General features: G+C 40.9%; 1 long non-coding RNA gene across 14 annotated transcripts; it reads left to right on the top strand.

The window, feature by feature from the left end:
• Positions 1–1,667: 1,667 nt before the first annotated feature.
• Positions 1,668–7,921, top strand: LOC119349308. 14 transcript variants are annotated; one of them, XR_005169361.1, is made up of 10 exons: positions 1,668–2,119; positions 2,675–2,723; positions 3,009–4,170; positions 4,415–4,531; positions 4,600–4,839; positions 4,920–5,161; positions 5,796–5,873; positions 6,515–6,863; positions 7,110–7,318; positions 7,392–7,921. It is a non-coding gene; the product is annotated as an uncharacterized LOC119349308 (long non-coding RNA). The 14 variants fall into 14 exon arrangements; XR_005169352.1 differs by adding an exon at positions 2,243–2,370 and having other exon boundaries at positions 3,009–3,045; positions 3,815–4,170; positions 4,920–6,863; XR_005169351.1 differs by having other exon boundaries at positions 3,009–3,045; positions 3,847–4,170; positions 4,920–6,863.
• The last annotated feature ends 1,334 nt before the right edge of the window (positions 7,922–9,255 follow it).

Raw genomic sequence — 9,255 nt, 5'->3', positions numbered from 1 at the left:
AAATAGACCCATCGTTTTATCCTTAATGGTAACGATGCATACGTGTCGATTCCCCTTCTGTCACTGGGATCAAGCACCGTAAGATCGAACCCATCACAAAGCACCTCTTCGCATTGCAAGATAAATAGATCAAGTTGGCCAAACAAAACCCAAATATCAGAGAAGAAATACGAGGCTATAAGAAATCATGCATACAATAGATCAAAGGAGACTCAAATAACTTTCATGGATAAAAAGATAGATCTGATCATAAACTCAAAGTTCATCGGATCCCAACAAACACACCGCAAAAAAGAGTTACATCATATGGATCTCCAAGATACCATTGTATTGAGAATCAAAAGAGAGAGAGAGGAAGCGATCTAGCTACTAACTACGGACCCGTAGGTCTACAAAGAACTACTCACGCATCATCGAGAGGCGCCAATGGGCATGATGAACCCCTCCGTGATGGTGTCTAGATTGGATCTGGTAGTTCTGGACTCTACGGCGGCTAGAATTGATTTTCGTCGACTCCCCTAGGGTTTCTGGAATATTGGGGTATTTATAGAGCAAAGAGGTGGTGCGGGAGGCCACCAAGGTGGGCACAACCCACCAGGGCGTGCCTGGGCCTCTAGACGTGCTCAGGTGTCTTGTGCTCACCTCAGGGCCCCTCCTTGGTACTTCTTTGGCCCACGAGATGTCTTCTGGTCTAAAAAAATCCACAAAAAGTTTTGTTGCGTTTGGACTCCGTTTGGTATTGATTTCCTGCAATGTCAAAAACATGCAGAAAATAGCAACTGACACTGGGCACTATTTCAATAAGTTCGTACCAAAAAATGATATAAAATGACTATAAAATCTCCCCCTAATAATAAAGCATGGATTGAATTTTTCGGGTTCACCGTCACAATACACTTCCGTCCAATCGTAATACGCTTTTACGATTCGTATAGACAAAATCATAATATAAATGAGGTGGTACTAATTAATAGCAATATTTGTCAGGATGTCCGTTGGCCAGCTCGGCCCTGCAATGCGAGGAGGTACTTGGGCCTTCAGGATGTCCATTGGCCAGCTTGGCCCAGGTCCAGTACAACACGAGGAAGAAAAAAGATACTTGCAAGAGGAAATGAACTCGCAACCTTCCAGCCGATACGTTTGACGACAACCAACTGAACTATGTCCATCTATGTTGATTGGATACGGTTGGTCTTATTATCAATTATCAAACAATACCACCTCGACTTTTTACAAGAACAACCATCAATTTATATACGCGTTCAAGTTACCCCTGTCATCATCTCTACTCCTAATGTAGCAGTTGGTGAATAGTCCGCAGGTTATTTTTCGCTGGTTTTTTTTCGTCCTCCCACCTTCGTCTGGTTTTTTTTCGTCCCTCCTCCCACCTCCCCATCAATGCTGGTTTCTTATTCACCGGTTTATTTACCCCTCAGCTCTTTCCTTGCAAATCAGCACTTTTCAAACGTACACGCAATCACGGATCTAACTTTACTAACTTACCCAAATCAACCGATACCTCCCATTATTACAAATTTCTTTAGGAAACAAATAATAGATTTTAAGGAAACAAATAAAAGATTTTAAAGACGCATCATACACCATAGAAAAAAAATCTCATTATCTTCTACTCCTAAAAAAAACCTACGCCCCGACCGCCGCCCGCGGGTCGCCCACTCCTCGCACCCCTGTTGCTCCCTCCTCGTACCCGATCTGGATCGAGGGGACGAGGAGCTCCTGCCTCCCCGACGGCCGGCCTCCTCCTCGCCCCGCTGCTGCATCCGGCGCCGCCACGGCCTCTGCAGCTAGGGATGCCATGGCCTGAGCTCGGCCTCGAGGTCCCCGCCGCCGTCTCCTGCAGCTTCCGCCTCACCGCCCGAGCTCGCGGTCGCACCAACCTCGGCACCACGTCGCCGCCGGCTCTGGTCGCCTCCACCTTCGCTCCAGGCAACCCTCAGTCGCCGGCTCGCTGGAGCACGACGGCAGACGATGGATGCCCTGGTTGTGTGCGACGGATGCAGTTCTCACGCGCAAGCTAGGGTTGGAGCCGCCGGCTCTTCATCCTGCCCGCCGGCGGTGAGTCTTCCGGTCCTGCACTGCCGCCTCCCCGTTATCACAGGTATCTCCACCCCTTCCTCTTTACCCCTCTTCTCTCTTCTCCCTTCCCCCTCCCACCCCGTTATCTATTCATGTTGTTGGCACCTGAAGAAGTTGGTGGCATGGTGAATCCCCTGAGCAAAAGTTGCAGGAGTCTTTGAAGGAGTTGGAGAAGTCTCTAGCGATGCAAGTTCGTCTTAAACCTGAGTTCGAATCCAATTTCGTGGGAACAAGCATATATTCCATGAATTTTCCATTAGATTCAGTGGACAGGTAATGTCCTCAACGACACTTGCACACCCTAAACCCTAAAAGAAACAACTAGATGCCTTGGGTAATTTTGGCTGCATCCGTCTTGGTTAGTTGGTTTACATGTGAATTCACACGTTTAAAGGGCATGTGTCTTATTATATTCAGCCTATCAATAAAAAGGGCATCCGTCTTGGTTAGTTGGTTTACATGTGATTTCACACGTTTATAAGAAGATTCTTCTATATGTTCAGTTACATGATTTTTAATTTGATCATCTTCTTTGAACAATTTTTGTGCTGACTATGATATTTCTTTTGATTTGTAGGTTCATCGGGTCCTTTACTCCTCACATAATAACCGTGAAACTTAATGAGGTACTTCTGAAAAATGCTCCCTCCCCTCTGATGTCTATTTGGTTACACAATTTTATGCTTGTGTGGTCTGGTTGTTCCTAAGTGCTTTCGGACATTATTATTTGTGTGATCAGCATTGGGTAGATTGCCTGCAGCAAGATAACTTGAGTTTTTTTACTTAAGTAAACGATATGTAAATAGCTCTAAGTTAACTGGACATTTTGTCGCATTGGCTTGAATCTGCATGTTGCATCATTTGTGCACAATGAAAATTGTATGAATCTGCATTGGATGGTGTATTTGTAGGAAGGTTATCCTTTCTTCAAGGACTGGAAGTTTCCTGGTAAGTGTTCCTTTTTCTGAAAAACTCTGTGTTTGTTCGCTGTAATATTTTGTTTGCATCAGGTTTCTCTTTCCTTTTGTGGGCATAATGGGCGAGACAATAATATTCAGAAAGTTGTTGTTTTAGGGAAACTGCTAACTCCATATGTCAGACCCATATCATTGTTGAGCATGCATAGTGTTCCTATGTCATTTCTATGATGTATTTGTTTCCTTTTATATCACAGTAGTCTTCATTTTGGCCATGTACCTTCAAACTGAACCAAAAATGGTTTGTCTGATGACATGTTTGAGGAGATTCTTGATATGAAACAGTAGATATGAGAGTGACCTTTTTTTGCAAGTTTTGTCTGTGGAATCTTTTTGCAGTTGATAAGACATGGGCTGGTCTTACTTCTGATCTGCAATATTTTCGGTAAAGTGATTCAAGGTATGTTTGATTGTTTACTTAGGATGGTTACTGAACCTCTTTGGGAACCAAGAAATACATTTTGTATGTACAAATAACATAGGCCTAAAGTTCGTTTTTACATTGAAAATCTATATATGAAATTTTCTGTAACAATCGAAAATTCATACACTCACTTTGTGAGATGTCACACAACACCATGCTCCAAATTGTTGTCTATCTGATCCTTGTGGCAGAATCATATACTCGTGCATAATTGCATATATACTGTGACCGGGCACCAGTACATTTGCAACATTCTAAAGTTAGTTTTTTGTGATTTTTTACCAAAACTTTTCTTCTACAATTTATATGCATGCAGAGGATCTTCAACTGATTTCATCATTTATCTAGGCTATGCGAGGTTGCATAATCATGAATGGTCATTGTTCGGTAATCGAAGCAATACCCAGTTTAATGCCTACCACTCACAAGACACACCGACAGATCAAATAAATCTTCAATGCACTGCCACTCACAAGAGCAAATCAATGTGTACAACCAAGATGCCAATGAAGGGAGAATTGAGTTCAAAATGAGAGACTACCACTCACTTATATTCTGCTGAATTTGTTCCATCTATAGGATTGTACATGGAGATTATCTATAAGGCTTATGTCATGTACAGGGAGATTATCTTATGGGATAGGCATATCAGCTACCGTTCAGACATAGCAGGTATTCAACAGAAGTTCCTCCACTGCTACTCGCCAAACTCTAAGCAAAAAGATTAAGTGTCTGTTGGCTGCTAATAATTTTGTTTATAAATAAATTATATTGTTGTTTATTATATATGCGGGTTGATTTGAACAATGTATAAAGTCGCCACTGCTGGCCGAGTTGGATACCCATTTGTGGTCCTTTTTTCCTTGTTCTTGTTGTACACATGACAGTTCATGGATTTCTGATATGATTGCTTCAGTGATGATTTTTGCAGAACCACATGCCGATGGTGCACTTGCCTTTGGAATTAAAGATCAGCTTACTACACTAACCAGAGATCATATATAAATACTCGACTCTACAGCAGTATGAAGGGGTGAGCTAATTATGTTGTCACTGTGTTTCACACTTTTCTGTCATAGTTTGCGTCTAATTTCCCTACAGATTTCAGGGCTAGTAAATATGTTAAAGATAGATACAGAGAAAGGAGATTAGGGTAGTGGATTCCGATAATGATGCGAAAAAAATGCCTTTGGGTCGAACACATACTCTTGAAAGAAAGGAAGAAGCTTCTTGGTAATGGAGATGGTTCTCTTATATTTGGTAGGGAGCAGAAAAAATCCAGCATGGAAAAACACCACATTCAACATGGTGTAATTATGATGATCTAAACGAGTATTCCTGGTCTGTCTACAACCTTATTTTATGGTCACATACTAACACACCTTTTCAAATTTTCTCTAATAGATCCTACTCTGTTTTAGGACTAATGATTGTTTCTCACTGCCATGACCAATGCGGGATGATGGTGGCTTCTTCAAATATGTGCAAGATATGTCCTCTTTAGCATCACTGGATTTTTGAAAACGTTATATCTGAATTTAGAGTGCACTTCTGCAAAAAAAAAATTGTCCTGATTACTATTTCGATTTTATTTCTGCAGGCACTGTGAAATGATCGAATGCCGCTAATCATTTGGGAGGTTTGTTGTAGGGTGCTCTACCAGGTATTTTGTTCAGATATGCTCTTTCTCTGCCTGCCATTTTAGCCATCAGTTGAGAATTATATTCAGGTTAGCAAACAAGTTTCTTGATACTTATAAGGCGAACATACTTACAAGGTGAACCCATACAAAGAAATAAAATCTTGATGACTTGTGAGCTTTGCCTATTAACTTAAAATTAACGGTGACAAGTTTCTTGTTCTGTACCATGGTAAGTCATGAGTCTGCTGTCTTGATACAAGGAAATATTGGTTTTCTGCTTATTCGTTCATATCTTGTTATTGAAAGGATTGCCAGTGTATTAGTAATTCAAGTTTCACCTTTCGCAGTGTAGTCTGGAATATTTGTAATTAGCAAGATGAACTCCTATCAAGTACTCCCAAGGTTTTCTGAAACTGTACGAACATTTGCTAACAGAAACTTAAGTTAGCAAGTTAGCATAGCTGCTTAGCTACCAAGTTGCTATGCAGTTAATAACTTAATATACACCTATGTTAAATACATATACTTGTTGAAAGGTTTTTGTGTACTGCTCCTTGTCCTTTATGTGACATTTAGTTTCGTAGTCAGTCATAAATGGATCCAGGTAGATGTATGGATATCTATATGGTGGATGATCCGTGTCATTCTTTTACAGGTCATAATATGCACCCACACAATTCAAGTTCATATTTTGGAAGGACATTGACCAACGAACCTTGTAGTAATGTTACAGGTCATAAAATTGTGTATTCCTACTAACCATCATTGCATGTGTACAGTGGTTAGAGATTTTGTAGTGGATAATCAATTATCTTTATTTGCTTCTAACTCAAGGAATCATACTGCAACATTTCCTCCAGTGCAGGCAAACTCGAATGATAGTTAGTAAACTTGGTTAGTAATATTTTTTGTTTTCTTACCTTGCATTTGTGATACATCACTGAACATGTTTATTAGTTTGTCACGTCACTCCTGCTTGACGTGCCAATTCACAAAGGGCAGCCCGGTGCACATAGCTCCCGCTTGCGCAGGGTCCGGGGAACGGTCCGACCACTTGACATGTCAATTCACAAAAATGAAAGAAATCCAGATGACCTGTGAACCTCCTTGTTGACATAAAATTAATGTTGTTTTATGTCTAAACCTCATCTATTATATACAAGTAGAGTTACGGTGGTGGATTTCAATTCTTGTAACTTAGTTTTCTTATGAGATGTAACTCATCTACTAATATATAGTAGTATATATAAAGTTTCTTAATCAAGCCGGCCTAATGGACGGCACCATACTTAGCAAAGCTAATAGACGGCCCATGCCCAGTACGATTTTTTCAACTGTTGTATAATGATATTATGATTTCGTGTTCTTTTTCAGAAGATCTGGGTGATGAAGCTGACTCAATAGATCCATATTTTGGCCCCTAAAGCTGGTAGTGCATCCTTGTCTATGGTGTGGACAGAGGGAGAAAGGAGGCAATTAACTACAGTCTGAATGTAAAATAAAAATCGTCTGAATTAAAATAGAATCTGATAAAACAAAACAAAGGAGGTCATTAACTAGAGAATTAGGCTGGACTAGATATACATATTATACTGTATTTTCCCACTAAAAACATCCAGCGGGGAGGCTGATGCAGCACTATCACGAATTGTTCCAGCTCTTCCTGAATCGATATGGTTTGTCGGTGTTGGGATCCTCGACGGTGATTAGCAACTGAATCGTGGTAATCATCGACACTTCTCTCCGACATCCAACTCCCTTTAATCTGGCCCATTATTTTATATTGCTCCTCTTCCTATTTGTTTGGATAAAGTTAGTCTTTCATATCTTTTTTACCTGTTTGATATGTCCTTGCACTAATTTTGATCAGTGTGCTATTAGATTTCTACAGCTAGAACAAAGTGTATGTGTATTCTGAATCCGGGTGCGTTGACGTTCTGTTGCTTGAAGTGATGTTTTCTTGGTGAAGATGTAGGATGGAAGTACACTTTACTTCAAAGGATTGCACACATATGAAGCGGTTATTGATGAAGTCATGGAAAAGGGACTTCCCAATGCTACACAGTCATGAAATCTTTGTCTGTTTCACTCTTCTTCCGTACATGATATACAAGGTTCTTGGGATGCTTGGTACTGTTGCCAGGAGGTACGAAATGGTTTGATCTGTCAAGCATGGATGTAAGTTCACTTATATGATTCCCCAATTGTTAGATTTATAATATCACTAGCTGAATCTTCTATTCGTGTTCAGTGCTGAAGCACAAAATACAAGGGGGGTGCATGAGGAGGCGAGAGCTGACGGCAACCATTGGAGGAGGTCTGGTCGGTCGAAGAGTAAGGCATGGGCAACTCCGGAGAGATTTGGCTTGAGCAAATATCGATGCTGCTACAATGAGAAGACCCTTTCTATGAGCCCTATCCCTCTCATTTAGCGTCTCGATTTTGGGTTCTTCTGCTCCCTGTTTCTCTGTTCATTCGTGGTGATGGATAGAAAGCATACCATACTTCCATAGGCTTCGATGTCCCGACGAGACCCTACATCATAATCAAGGAGGATCCTACATCTAAAGGAAACAGAGCAGTCTATATCATTAGTCTATTACTGATTTCTAGAAGAAGGAAAAAGGGAGAAATGGTTGTTTCAGCTACTCTACATTTGCTTTAAAATTGGTGTACATATATCAAGAAGAACTTGGTTGCAAAAGTGATCAAACATAACATTCAACACAAACACATTGGTTTTGTAATTACATGCCTAAGATCTTTTAATTTTGCATTAAATTGTTTGATTATACAATCAGTTCACATTATGGTGTAGCATGCTGTTTAACATTTTAGAGTTCCATCCTTTTTAGTAACGAAATAATGATGAACTCATATTAGTGGATCCATAAAAGTGTATGATATTAGTTTGACGAGATTATATAGCAAGGCAATTCTTGTTTGACGAGAATAATGAAAAACCAAGCAGCAAAAGAAGCTAAATTTGGAAAGAAGAGATAATTTTTCGCTCGAGGGTGGGGCTGTAAGGAATCCGTGGCACGAGTAAACAAAAGCATCTTGGTCGCCATATAGAAAAACATCTTGGTTGCCTCCTCTCTATCTCGCCCATCTTGTTGCCAGGCATGGAAGAGAGGAGGGAGAGTCGAGGAGCGTGGTGGCCTCTCGCTGTTGCCCGAGAAAAGGTAAAGGCCGTGGCACGACTGCCCGTCGCAATGCCGCTGCTCCTTGCATGCTTGTTTCCCTTCTTACACCCCCCACGCCCAACTCGATCTTCGGCTGCTGCAACGCCGTAGATGACCAAGTCTAGCGCCCGCGCCCGCCGCCCTCTTGTGAATGGCCAACTGATAGCTGAAGGTGGGGAAGGCTTCGATAGTATGATAGTATGATGTGTGTTAGCTGATTGTCAAGAAAAAAGATGTGAGTTAGTTGAGACGACATTATTCTTGGTTATTTTAGCTCCGTGAGTAGCATCTTAAATTTTTTCAAAAGCCTGTGGAAACGCACGGGCGTTTTACTAGTCACCTTAATAAGTCGGCCTGGCAATTGGTGATCGGAGGATGACGAGTGGGTGCCCAGAAAGGAAGTAATGAAGAAAAGAAGGATTCTTGAAAAAGGAAGAAAACATCCAAGGATAAATATGCTGGGCAATCAAACAAACGGGGCAAGGTGGAATCGGTACTATGTGGGATAATTAATAGACGACCTAATTGGATGCTTGAGAAAGATAGGCAATTAAATAGGGCAATTAAGAGATATTCCTTCCTAAGACACGCCTGCATAATATAATACAATTCCTAAAATGCACGATTCACAAATATGATGGGCAATTAAACAACAATATTAAAAGAGATGGCTCGGATAAATAAGAAAGGTATTCTATATCTATACATATTATTCAAGCAAGGCTATTCTTGGTTTCGTCCTGCAATTGATCCCACCTTACATGAAATACATGCGGTGGTACTAATTTTTACAGCAAAGTTTCGTATCGGCTATTAAAAATTTGTTTCAGTTTTGCTTCTCAAGGAAAAAAGATTGTTTCAGTTTTTTTGTAAGAATCCTACCTTCTCCCGCAAGGGATCGAGCAGGCGATCGAGCTCCTCCCGTTTTCT

The sequence above is a fragment of the Triticum dicoccoides genome, chromosome 1B (genome assembly GCF_002162155.2).
Source record: "Triticum dicoccoides isolate Atlit2015 ecotype Zavitan chromosome 1B, WEW_v2.0, whole genome shotgun sequence".
In the NCBI taxonomy this organism is placed as follows: Eukaryota; Viridiplantae; Streptophyta; class Magnoliopsida; order Poales; family Poaceae; genus Triticum; species Triticum dicoccoides.
Note: the sequence above shows the minus strand (reverse complement) of the source record. Positions and strands in the feature narration are given on the sequence as shown.